Genomic DNA, 13,723 nt, shown 5'->3' with positions numbered 1-13,723 from the left:
TTTGGCTACCTAACATTTTGATACTCTGTAAACAACGTGAACAAAAAAGTAAAGGTCAAATAGCAACCTGGGGAAAATATCTGCAAGAAATATGGCAAAAGATGAATAGCCATAATATATAAAGAACTTATATGAATCAATACAAAACACTCACTGAGATTCCAATACATAACTGGGGAAAGGCTTTAGACCTGTGCTATCCAATGTGGTAGCCACTAGCCATTGTGGCTGTTAAATTTAGATTTAAAATAAAACTTTAAATTAAATTAAATCCAAATTTAAATTAAATTAAAAATTCAGTTTCTCGGTCAAACTAGCCACATTTCAAGTGGTCAATAGCTACATTTGACTAGTAGCTATCCTATGGGACATCTGTCATCATAGAACCTTTCAACTGGAAAGCACTTAGATGATTCACAAAAGAAGATATACAAGTGACTAACAAACAACATTAAAAAATTCAACTTCATTAAGAATAAAAGGAATGCAAATTAAACCAAGGTAATATTTCATATTCATCTAATTAGGAGTAAAGCGGATGCTGCTAACTGAAGGGTGAAGAGTTCCAACCATGTGCAAAATAATTTGGCAAAAGAAATTGAGGGCTATAAACACCCTCAGCCCGCAAATTCAGTTTCTGGGAATATATCCTAAAGAAACAGTCAGGGGGCCGGCCCCGAGGCTTAGTGGTTAAGTGCGTGCGCTCCACTACTGGCGGCCCGGGTTTGGAACCCTGGGCGCGCACCGACACACCGCTTGTCCGGCCATGCTAAGGCGGCGTCCCACTTACAGCAACTAGCAGGATGTGCAACTATGACATACAACTATCTACTAGGGCCTTGGGGAGAAAAAGGAAAAAAAAAAAAAAACGAGGAGGATTGGCAATAGATGTTAGCTCAGGGCTGGTCTTCCTCAGCAACAAAAGAGGAGGATTGGCATGGATGTTAGCTCAGGGCTGATCTTCCTCACAAAAAAAAAAACAGTCAGAAATACAGAAACAGTTTTAATGCAGAAAGTTATTCATCTCTGAGTTATTTATAAATTCAGAAAGAGAGTCCAGCCTAAAAGTCCAGCCTCCAAGAAATGATTACACTCACTAAAGATCCCCTGCTCCATGGACTGATAAACCATCCATAAAAATTATGTTTCTCCAAGAGGGTCTAATGACTTGGGAAATACGTTATGATATTAGATTTTTTAAAAAAATCATTCCAAACGGGATAACATCAACTATAAAAATATGGGGACTATATAGGCACAAAATGTCAAACTTCAGAAATAAACATCACGGGTGATGGGATTCTGAATATTCTTTACGCTGTTCGGTCATTTCTGAATTGTTAACAATGGTCATTTGCTGCTTTTGTAGAGAACTAGAAAAGTCATTAAAAATTCAGAGGAGGAGACATAACCTAGTGATTAAGAGCAGGGACCTCAGAGCCAGGCGGGCTGGCTCTCCGACATCAGACAAGGTCACTTCAGTTTCTCGTCTGTGAAATTAACAACAGCCCCTGCCTCGTAAGGTCGTGAGAAAATTAAGTGAGATGCTGCCGCCAAGGTGCTGGCCATAATCTGAGCACATACCAGACCACACAAGAGAGCCACTATTTTTATTAACACGAGAAATGTTTATTCACACCGTTGCAGGACAGACCAAGACCCAGAATCCTCTGTACAATAAGCTCTCAACCGTGGAAACATACGCTTTAAACGCGTCCACAAGGACGCGAAGGAGCTATTCCAAACTCACAGTGGTCACCTCGGGGAGGTAGGATTATGATCTTCCTTTCTTTACTCGAAGAGGCAAGAAAATATCTTTCTGTGCTTCCCAAATTTTCTTCAGAGAGCATGCAACCTTTACAACAATAAAAATGCTTTAAAAACAAAGAACGCTGGAAATAAAGAAATGAGTTTAATTGGCCGTGCTAAAGAGGTTAGATGAAACCTGGGCAGTCAGGGGACATAAGTGAGAGCCTCAGGGGGGTGGCCGCAGCTTGGGGGGACCGGGGGGATCTTTGGGTGATGGGATTCTGGGGGGGGTGGTTGAAATTTTATTCCTATACATTTTATGAATCTTCCAATCTTTGTACAAAGCGTAGTGAATGGGTACTATTTTTTCCTAATTAAGAAAAAAGGTAGCTAAGAAAGCCAGGTTCTCTTACCTTGGGTTGGGGAGGGAAACCGAGTCAGACAGAGACAGTACTGGGGGTGGGGGTTGAGTGAGGAGGAGGGTGGCATAGGGACCACGGCCACTCCGAAAGGAGCCCACTCTACTGGGCCTGCAGTTGCGGGCTGGACCAAAAAGGCCTCCTCTTGTCCACGCTCGAACTCAGGCTCAGCACGGCTGCAAGCACGCCCAGGTGACAGAGGCAGGTTGCCTGGCCTGGCGAGCGGTACCTTTTAATTTTCTAAGCTTCCCATAAAACGTCTGTGAATTTTTTCATGGTCAGAGCACGTAGCAGAGGAACTTGCGTTTCACAGTTCACGTAACTGATAACAGATCTATCACATTTCTGTTACTTATAGATTTTTTTCCCCTGAGAACCTGGGAGTGGCCGTCCCCACCCTGCCCCGATGAGTCCCACCAAAGCTGGGCCTAGTCATCCCAAGCACTCCCAAACCCACAGGTTCCCCATACAGCTGGGGAGCAAAAAAGAAACTTTCAACCTCAAAAAGGGCTACCACCATAATGGGGAACGTACACTTTCTCCCAGCATGAGGTTCGGCCGCTCTCCTTCTATCAGACCAAGTATGGTTGCGTCTGGTCCCTCTCCTGATCCCTGAGCTCCCCAAATTCCCCAGGGCCTCAGACAAAGCATGGGAAGCCTCTCTGTCAACCAAAAGTAGGGGACTGCCAGGGCGCAGTGTCAGATCTGCTCAGCCTGGCATACTTCAGAGATGCTGAATTTAGAATTTTGCTTGAAATGAGTGGGCTGTGGATTGGAGTGTGAGAAGCCGGTGGTGATGAGACAGAGGCCGTGAAAATGGGAGGAGACAGCATGGTTCTGTGGGACATGCAGGGGCTCTGGGGTCAGACAATGGGACCACGGCCTGATTATCCGTCCACGCTGGGCAGTGGCCATAACAGGGGGATGAGATCCTAGACTTGCAGGGTTGTGGTGAGAGGTCGATCAAACAGCCGATGCATAGAAAGTACCAGCAAATATTAACTCCCTCCAGCCCCTGTTCTCTTGTCGCCATGGCAACAGGAAAAGCCGGGAGGTTAAGGAATAATGGGATGAAAGGACCCAACACCCAGAATGGGAAATCCCAGACACCATTCTGGACCGGCCGTAGGGGCCTGTGCCGGTCACTTGATTTTGGGGGGGACCTCAGTTCCGTTCTCTGCACAGTGAGGTTCATTTTACCTCTAAGCCCCAGCAACCAGCACCAGGCTCCTCATCTCAGGACTTGGGGAGGTGACGGAAATGCACGCAGGCTGTGATCTGTGGCAGAACGATCAGTTGCACACAGAGCCCAACAATAGAGACAAAAGCACAAAGCCCAGGTCCCCAAATGGCGGTTTCCTAAGTGGGGAGAAGATGCATTCTCTGCAGCAAACCAACAAAACACGAAACCACGTTTCCACGTTGCACGGCCTCATCCTGCACCTCGGGTTCTAGAGCCTTCTGAGGTGAGGGGGAGGCATGGAGCCTCGGACTAAAGGTATGGGCCTTCTCTCCAAAAAAACACACAGACGCACACGCATAACATCGGGCAGTTTGTGGAACCCTGATGCACAAATCTGGACGCCAGGTTCGGGACCCCTGCCCCACCCTGGTCTCAGGGTGAGCCTGGACAATTTCCCCGGCCAGAGGTGGCCCCCGGAGGAAGCAGAAACTAGGTTGCAGGCCCAGCAGCCCTCAGTGATTTGCCGGGGCAGGGAGCTCCTGGGGCCCGACCACCCATTCTGGTTCATCCCTTCTCCCAGGGCCCCCAAACCTTGGGCAGAACAAAGAGAGTTCCTCAGTTGTGCCCCAAAGACCCCCCCCATTAGATTCACTCACAACTGGGGGTCACTGGGTAACAGGACTCAAAAGAAGCAGCTGTCTGTCACAGCGCCTTGGAGTGCCCCTTGGGCTGAAAGACCCCACCTCCAGAGGTGGCAGCTCTGTGTCCCACACCATCTGGTGCTCAGCATGGCAGGGGAAGCCCCTCTGCTCCCCGATGGCCCCCAGCATCAGCCCCCAGCTCCAGCATGCAGCCTCCCTTTTCAGGGATCCAGGCACCACAAGGCCACCAAGTGGAGCAATGGACCCCTCATGAGAAATCCTCATTCGTGTTTTAAATATCCCATTCCCTCCACAAATCCCATCATCAGGATTTGACCTGAAACTTCTCAGGACAATCTGTGGCCACAATGGCTATACCTTTAGCAGAGCCTGGAGAGGAACGAGCTCTCAGGATTACAGAATTTTAGACTTTTAGCTTTTCTGTCCAACTCCTTTGTCAGAGAGGGGAAGTCGGAGGGAGCTTAGAGGAGAAAAGAAGATGGAAGGAGATAGAGCAGGCCACATCTCACTGCAGAGTGGGAACCATGGAGGGCTTCCTGGATGGAGGAAGCCTTGGGCCAGGGGGAGAGTGGGGGCAGGACCAGCTCTAGCTTCCTTCCGCCTCCCACACTCCTCTAGCCCCACCCAGACCTCACCCCTGGGTTCGTTGCCCCAGCATCAAGCCTCGGCCTTCCTCCCCAGTGCCTGTCTCATCAAGGCCCAGTGCCAGCCCTGCACCGTGATCAGACCAACCTCACAGGGCACAGAGGTCAGGCCCTGGGAGTGGTCCCCTCGAGGACAGGACCCACCCCCACGGACAGGCCTAGCCCAGACAAGGGGCTTTCCTGCAAGCCCCTCCCCGGGCGCAAGCCCACCTGGAGTGTGACTTATATGCCACGGGGCACATTCTACTTTCCAGCCTGATAAGACCCAAGCAGAGTGGCCTTGTCACAGAATCAAGGAAACAATACTTAATGGTCACAGTTTATGGGCTGGTTCCATCTGCTTCGGACGACTGGGTTGTATTTCTGACAGTCACAAACACCTTCCTTCTGGAATAATGGGGAGGGGGCGTGTGTTGGTTCATCTGTCCCCAAATCCACGCGCATGCCCCTCCCTCGCTGCCCTCATTAGCTGTGTTTGTACTGGAGGCACCATTCTCACAGTTTGGCCTCATTTAATCCTGAGCCAATGAGGCAAGTACTACTATTATTCCCGTCTTACAGAGGGGGTTCCTCAGCTGGTGAGCAGCAGAGCTCTCCAGATAATAAAAAGGGGCTCTAGAAGCCCATTTAACCCCTATCCCCATGAGGGAGGCTGCCCTAGAGCCAGTCTGCCCCAGGGTTCTCTGCTGACCCTCGTCCCCCAGCCTCCCCACCCTGGTCCCATCCTGCAGACATGGGATGCAGGACCCGTGGGCTCTCACTCCACCTGATCCTTCTTGCTGTGTGTTCTGGGGAAGCCCCTAACATCTCTGATCCCCCATGTTCCTGTACTTCAGGCCCCAAGGCCCAAGTGTGGGCTACATCCTAAAAGCAAGGCCCAGTGTAGCAGGGCGAGGGTATCCTCTTGGGCTGAGAGGGGAGAGCCCCGGGTCCCTGTTGGTTCCTTAACCCGCCAAGGCACTATGGGCAGGTTACTTCACCTCTCTGAAATATGGGGCAAATGTTATCTGCACTGCCTTCCTCCCGGGGCGGTTATGAAATCGACTACAACAATGAATGTGAAAGTTCATTGCTCAGGAGGACGACAGCCCAGGGCTGTTACTGATCCCAGTGACCACAGCCCTTCCCCTGGGGGGGGGCAGGCAATGTGGGGGAGGGACCCTCCCCTTGCTTTGCAAAATGAAATAAAGTGAAGCTCAAAGGAAGCTTCTCACTCCAAAAAGCCAAAGATGATTTGTTTTGGCTTTAAATCCTTGCTTTGAGCTTTAAATCCTTCTCAGAAGGTGGCTCAGATCCCCAGACTATGAGGGTCTCTGCGGCCTGGCAGGACCCCTGGATTTACCAGGCATCTGGAAGGAGGCACAAATAGCCAAGAACTTAGTATCAGGAGGTCTGAGTCTAGACCCTGGTTCTGTTTCTTTTTTGCCGTGTGGTGTTGGGGTCACCTCCCTTAGCCTCAGTTTCCTTGTTTGTAGCATGGGGACAAGGGATCGCCCTTCCTGATGGGGCTGTAAGATGCTGCTCGGAAAAGTGCTTTATGAAATACAAAGCCTCCAGAGAAGCATGAAGGTTGTCCAAACCACTCACCGCCCAGGCCACCTCAAGGCCGCTCTATAATTAGTAAGTCACCTGCCTCTGTAATTGTGGGTTTGTGTGTTTCACACCCCTTCCTGGTCTCTAGCTCTTTAGAGAAAGTCCTGTTCACTCTGTGACGTGCGGGTATCTGTGGGTGGCAGCAGAGCTTCAGGCTTAAAAAACGTGGACTTTGTACAAAACAAATGCCCATCATGGCAGAAGGCGTAAATAAACTGTAGTGTCATCACACTGTGGAATACTATACAGTAGTGAAGAAGAACAAACTCCTGCTACACACAATAACATGGATGAAGCTCCCAGGCATAATGTTGAAGGAAAAAAAGCCAGATGCAAAAAAGTACAAACTGTGTGATACCATTTAGATAAAGTTTAAGAACAGACAAAAGTAATCTATGATGATAAAAGTCAGTATGGCGGCGACCTGGGGATGGGGTGGTGACTAAAAGGAAGTGCATGAGGGGGGCTTCTGGGTGCTGGTCAAGTTCTGTTCCTTTTTTTTTTTTTGTGAGGAAGATCAGCCCTGTGCTAACATCTGCCAATCCTCCTCTTTTTTTTTTGCTGAGGAAGACTGGCCCTGGGCTAACATCCGTGCCCATCTTCCTCCACTTTACATGGGACACCGCCAGAGCATGGCTTGCCAAGCGGTGGGTCGGTGCACACCCGGGATCCAAACCGGCGAACCCCGGGCCACCGCAGCAGAGCGCGCACACTTAACCACTTGCGCCACCCGGCCGGCCCCAAGTTCTGTTTCTTTATCTGGGTGCTGGTTACACGGTGTGTTCAGTTTGTGAAGTCATTGAAGCTATACATGAATGATATATGCACTTTTCTGTGTGTATCCTATATTTAAATAAAATGTTTTTGTAATTAAGCATCTGGGTTTAAGTCCCAGCTCTACCATTTGCATATTGCTGGATGTCAGCCTAATTAAACTCTCAGCTTTTACTCTCTCTTCTGCAAAAGAGGGATAATAACGGTATCTGCCTCTAATGGTCCCAAATGTCCACTATTTAAGTTCCGTCTTCATGATATTTACCTTATCCAAGTTCCAAGTATTAATATTTTTCCTTTAAATCAACTCAGCAGTTTTACCTAAATAATCTAAAAATGAAACTTTATATCACTCTCATAAATTATGAGTTTGGTGAGCTAATTATCTACTTCCTAGTATATTAATATAAGTGGAAACAGACACATAACAATTAAGATAAAGATGTTCATCTGTGAGCCACCACAAATCATCCTCCATATCAGTGATGGCGGCACACTCACACTGGAGAAAACCAAGATAATGAATTACTCAGAGCCCTTAGCGCTGTGCAGGCCCTTATTAGATGGTAATCAATATCGCCATTGTCATCACAAACCTCGTCGTCATCATTATTATTGACATCATCATCATCGTCGCCTTCATTATTGACATCACCACCATCTTCATCATTTTTATGACCATTATCATCGTCATCCTCATTATCCACGTCATCACCGCCAACATCATCATCACCTTCACCACCAACATCGTCACCACTACCATTATCACCACACACAGAGCCAATAAATACTTGCTTCCAGACCATCTCGTAGGGTCAACTCAACACGGCCCTGCCCTCAGCAGAGCTTAAAGAATTAAGGACATGGAACTCATTCTGAAGTTTTGGGGCCTGCTGGGACGCACACTCAGATGAGGCGCCATGTGGGTAGCAATTGGGTGGGAGGCACTGGGCTACTCCCTCCACCCTCTGCACCAGACCAGAGCCCATCTCTCTCCAGACACCTCCGTTGACCTGCCTCTGCCCCCAGGCCAAGGCTGACACACCTGGGCCCGTCCCCTCATCTCTCCAGTCTCCCTATCTCTAAAACAGGGCCAGTGGCCTTGGCTTCTCAGAACGTCCCACCAATCCGGTCCAGATCACTAATCAAACAGAAATTATCACAGAAGAGCCCTGGACACTCACCAAAAATGTGTCTTAGGAGCTGGCCCTGTGGCGTAGTGGTTAAGTTCGAGCGCGCTGCTTCGGCTGCCTGGGGTTTGTGGGTTCAGATCCTGGGGGTGGACTTACACCACTCATCAAGCCATGCTGTGGGCAGCGTCCCACACACAAAATAGGGGAAGATGGGCACAAATGTGAGCTCACGGCCAGTCTTCCTCATATACACACACAAAAAAGTGTCTTAATGTTATCTCAAATTTGCGCTCCGGGGTGTGCCTGGGCCCCCCCCCTCACTGACTGTCAGGGGGTGCCTGGGGTGCCCACCCACAGGGTAAAAGAACCCTGACCCGGAAAGTGATTGTAAACCTATTCGGGTGTGCCCCTTTTTAAGCAAATCTGGCCAGTCAGCATTCTGATTTACCAGAACTAAGCTGGGGTGGAAGTCACTCATTCCATTTTTAGAAAGGGCTTTTGGTATTTAAAATGGTCATAACTTTTGATTCAAATAATTCTACTTAAATGAAATAAGGATGTTAAAAAAAGATACTTGTGAAAAAATACTTATCACAAAGTTATTTTTAATAGCCAAAAGAAAAAAAGAGAGAGAGAGAGAATAAACCACACAAATGTCCGGTAATAGGGATTAGTTAAAAAAAATCAGGGCCACTTAAAAAACCATGTTATATATGTCTATGACATGGGAAGACACCCAGAATATATTTTAAGAGAAAAAGCAGGTTACAAGGATAAATATATGTATATATTTGTGTGTATATAGATATTTATATATATCTGCATTATGTATATATATTTATTTATATAAATTTATACAAATACATATACATATCTTTTATATATAGATATATATCATATATAACACTAATTTTGAAATACAGTATAATTATTGGAATTATAGATAGAAAAAAGAATAAAAATATATGCCCTAATATGTTAACGGTAGTCATATTGGATGGTGGATTTATTTTTTATATTCTACTGTACTTGCTGATTTTTCTTAATAAATATGTATTATTTTTAGTATTAAGGAAAATCATATAATAAAAATGTTATTTGTCATATATAATTATACAAAGAAAGACAGGGGACTTTTTTCTCTAAAAGATTTTCTGCAGATCCCTTTTACGTTATTTTTTAATTTATCATAAAATCATAATATACATCCTTTGAAAAAAACTAAACAATAAGTGCATAAACTAACAACAAAAGCCCAGGCCATCCTCCCTCTACCAACTCTACCGAACCCTGTGCCCCACAATTCATCTCTGTTATCATTCTTTTGATGAATATTCTGCAAAACCTTTCTCCTGTGAATGTAGAAACATTTTACCTAACTATTCAATTCACTCATATTTTTGTTTGATGAAAATAAGATTGCAGTATACAAATTGTCCTGAAATTTAGCTTTTTAATGGAGCAGAATGGCCATCTCTGTGTGTGAACTATGTCTTCCTTCTTGTTGGCTGTATAGTATTCCAGAGCGGAGTCAGGTGGAACTTACTTGCCCTTTGCCCTGTCTTCCCAGGTTTTCATTATCCCTATGTGACCTAAACACCCTTCTGTATATTCCCTTGCACACTGGAGAGTATAAGAAAGCTCTCTAAAAGAAACACTGTGTATGAGCTTTTAAAAAAAAGTTGTGGCTTTTGCCATTTTGTCCTTCAAAAAAAGGTTGTATCGATCTTTCATTTACCAGAGTAAATGATATTCTTTAAATAAGATGCCAAATCTCAACTCACAGATTGAGGAATCTCGGGGACCATCTGGTGTAGCCCCTTTATTTCACAGATAAATTGAGGCCTGAGGGAGACACTTGACCCCAGGCACAGAGCCAGTGAGGGGCTGAGTCAGGACTGACCCCCAGGTCCCCCAACTTCTAGACCCTTCTCACTTGCAGTAACACAGCTATTGTGCTAATAGGACCCAGAAGCCTTTGCCCTCAGAAAAACCAATCCCACCTCCAAACTGGCAAACTCCTACTCACCCTTGCAGGCTCAGTTTGGATGTCACCTCCTCCAGGAAGCCTTCCTTGACTTCCCCAGAGGTTAGATCTGACACACTTCCTCCTGCGTGCTCCCTCAGCCCCAGCCCTTCTCATGCTCTGTCCCAGCTGCCTGTCTCCCCACTAGACTGGAAGCTCAGGTTTGTGGGATGCCCATCAGTCTGTTTCATGTGCTCATACTGAAAGCCTGCTTGTCGTTCATTCATTCATTCATTTGTTCAAGAAATAGCTTTGTGGCAGGTGCTGGGGAGAGAAGGCTTGGGTTGAATAGCAGAAGAAAGAGAGGGACAGGAGACCTTCCAACAAGTACCCAGGGACCTTAGAAATGCAGCAGCCCGCTACTCTAACAGGACTACTGGAGAGTCTGCTGCTCTAAAGCCCGCTCTGCTGATGACCCACTCTGTGCCTTTTCCATGGGTGCACTTAGCCAACCCTCCAGACAGGTTCTGCACTGCCCATTTCACAGAAAGAGTCTGAGACTCTGAGAGCAGAGGCTGCAGAGACTCGAGGACACACAGTTGGGCCTGTCGGCCTCCTAGACCCCCACAGTCTCTACTACAACACAGCAAAACCCCTCCAAGGGCAGGGGAAGCACCAGCCTGAGATAAGAGAGAGGTTGTGCTGGGAGAGAGTCACCCGTAGGCCAGGAGACCTGGGGGTCCAGTCCGTCTACTGTCGGTTAGCTGTGCGCCTTGGGGAATTCACCTAACCTCCCTGATCCTCAGTTACTTCATCTGAAAATGGGCTTGGTTAACACTTGTCCTACTCTATCTACTGGGTGGCCTTATTTTCTCAATCAAAGCGTATGCCCCATGGTTGAATGAGTCCAATCTTACTTACAGGAGCAATAAAGAGAAAACGTGAATGCTGAGTCCTTGAGATACGGGATTTGCACACATTGTGGGGTCTGGGATGTGTGTTTCTCACACACTCGCCATGGCGAGGCCTGCAGTGGGCCCAGTGGGGGTGAAAACGGCAGGTCAGTTCATTCAAGGGCATCTGCTGGGCCTCCGTGCACACAGCCCAGTGAGGAAGTGTGAAGAGGCCCCGAGGAGTCTTGGGCGGACCAGGCCTGAGCTGACCAGCCCTCACACCCAAAGGAGTGCACTAGGGTTTACAAGCTCTTTGTGTCATTATAATGGAACTTTCTAGAAGCCCTGCGATGCAGGGATCGTTCCCTACCCCCATCTTATAGGTCCCAGAAACGGGAAATGACTTGCCCAGGGTCACCCAGCAGGTCAGCATGTGCAGCCGGCATCCAGACCCCCAAACCCTACACTCCCCACCCTGAAATGATCATCATAACACAACTCTGGTTCCAGGAGCCCTTCCTAGGATTGTGCTATGCTCTCTACAAGGGTTGTTCCGCTTCATCTTCAAACCATCACATTTCACAGATGAGGAGCCGAGGTAACCTGCTTGAGTCATTTTCTCAAGGTTTCACCGCAGGGATGTGAGGCCAGCGTTGTCTGTGAGCAAAACCCGGGCTCCGGGGAGGGGCTGGGGAAGATGGGGGTAGAGTGTCCTGACCTGCCCTGCAGGCCGCTCAGGCCCTGGAGGGCGGCCCTACTCCCACACAGGACTGTGGAAAAGTGTACACACTGACCAACCTGACAGAGCCAGCACGCCCCCATCCAGCGCAACCTCCAATCCTCTGCCCTCTGCCCTTCCCCAGAAGCTCTGACACTTGACACCCGCTTACTCAAGAGAAAGAGTCAAACCCTCCAGGTCCCAGAACAGAGAAGTCCCCCACCTCCAACTCCTATGGCACAGCGGTGGGTGGGGGTGCAGTTTCCTAGAACAAGAGAACTAGCCTCGGGATCATCCAGTCCCAGATCTTACAGACAAATCAGCTGAGCCCTGACTGGCTACATGGCAATTTGGGGCAGAGGTACTGAAGGTAACCCAGCCCCTTCACCACACCTGCATGCCTCTCACTATCCATGAGGAACCAGAACCCGGATCTTATGTCCCTCCTTTCCCCCTTCCCCACCTCCCACCATTGAACTAATTGAGCAGGAGCAAAGCTGGGGGAGGGGATGCACTTCCTGAGATGTGGGGTTAAGGGGGCTGCTGCAAAGCCTGCTCCCCTCTCCGGGCCCCCCTCTCCAGGCTGCCGACTACAGGTTTTCAAGGATTCAGGTCACTGAGTCATTCAACAAACAAAACACTCGCAGGGCTCTTTCCGCCCATCTCAGAGCAGAGGCACCTCCTCTGGCGGCCAGGCCACCCCGCCGTCTTTAGGAACCATCCCATAGATTCATTCATTCAACAAACACTGAGGTCCTACTATGCTCTAGTCCCATTTCTCGGTCTCCCTCCTCTCCTCCCGTCGCCCCTCCCTCCCAGCCCTCAGCTCCTCCCTTCCCCCCACGCATCCCCGATGGCCCCTTTGCCCCGGCAAGAGGGCAAATCCTGGGGGCGCTTGGGGGTCACGGAGCCCAGAGGGGCTGCGGGAGCGCGGGGCTGACGGACTGACGGACACACGCACCCCCCGTGGTTACCTGTTGAGGTCGGGGCAGCGCAGGCAGGCGCCTCTTCGGCGGAGGCCGAGGAGGTACTGACGCCCCGGCCTGGGGGCTGCTACCCCTCCCCACCCACACCTTCGGCCTCCACCCGGCCGGGCTGCTGGAAAACCCAGCCCGGGCTCAGCTGACTTCCTCTTGTGTCATGGAAAGTGCGGGTGATGGGCACAGGAAACTCCCGTCAGGGATCTGGGGTCCAAGCGAGGACAGGGGCCTGGAGGCCCGGCAGGGGTGGAGGGGAGGGGTAACTAAAGGGGGTGGGTGGCAGAGAGGGAGGGGCTCGGGGGGCAGAGGAGGGAGCCTGTAGGGCAGCGGCTGGGGTGCGTGAAGGAGGAGACAGCTTTAGGAGTGTGGGGACCCTGTCCACTGGGATGGCGTATGGGGACCCTGTCCACCCGTGGCCCTGAGCTGCTATCAATTTTCCAAAAACTAACAGACAGAAAAGAGTCGGAACCATCCCCTTGCCTATGATGAACTCTCCGAGATCAAATAAAAAGTCAATTTTTTGGTTTGTTTTCTTTGCTTTTGGTAAGCAGGGGGTGGGGAGTAGCGGCCAGGGTCGTGGAGTGAGAGCAATGTGGGTTCAAGTCTTAGTTTTGATCTCCTGAGGCCAAGCGTGTTCCTCTCTGAGCCTCGGTTTACTCATCCGTGAAATGGAAAACTCCACCCACTTCCCATGATGGCTGGGAAGATTAAAAGAGGCCCCGCCCCTGGCGCACGGAGGTGCTCGATACAAATCCCTTCTCCATTTTGGGCTGCGATTATGTAAACTGAGTGTGGTGACAGGGGCCACTTACTACACACAGCTAGTGTGACCTGTAAACGCTTTCTAAACACCGAGTCTTCAAGAGAGAATAATCCAGAGAGGACCTTGGAGTGGAAACATGTCTGCCTCCTTCATCTCTGCATCCTTGGTGCTTAGCCTGGGGCAAAGATTTGTCGAATGAATAAATGAACGAATGAAGGAATGAAAAGTCTGGGATTTCCAGAGTCA

Source organism: Ceratotherium simum, chromosome 34 (genome assembly GCF_057802395.1).
Source record: "Ceratotherium simum simum isolate JZ-2026a chromosome 34, ASM5780239v1, whole genome shotgun sequence".
In the NCBI taxonomy this organism is placed as follows: Eukaryota; Metazoa; Chordata; class Mammalia; order Perissodactyla; family Rhinocerotidae; genus Ceratotherium; species Ceratotherium simum.
The sequence above is the reverse complement of the archived record's forward strand: the minus strand, read 5'-3'. Positions refer to the sequence as shown.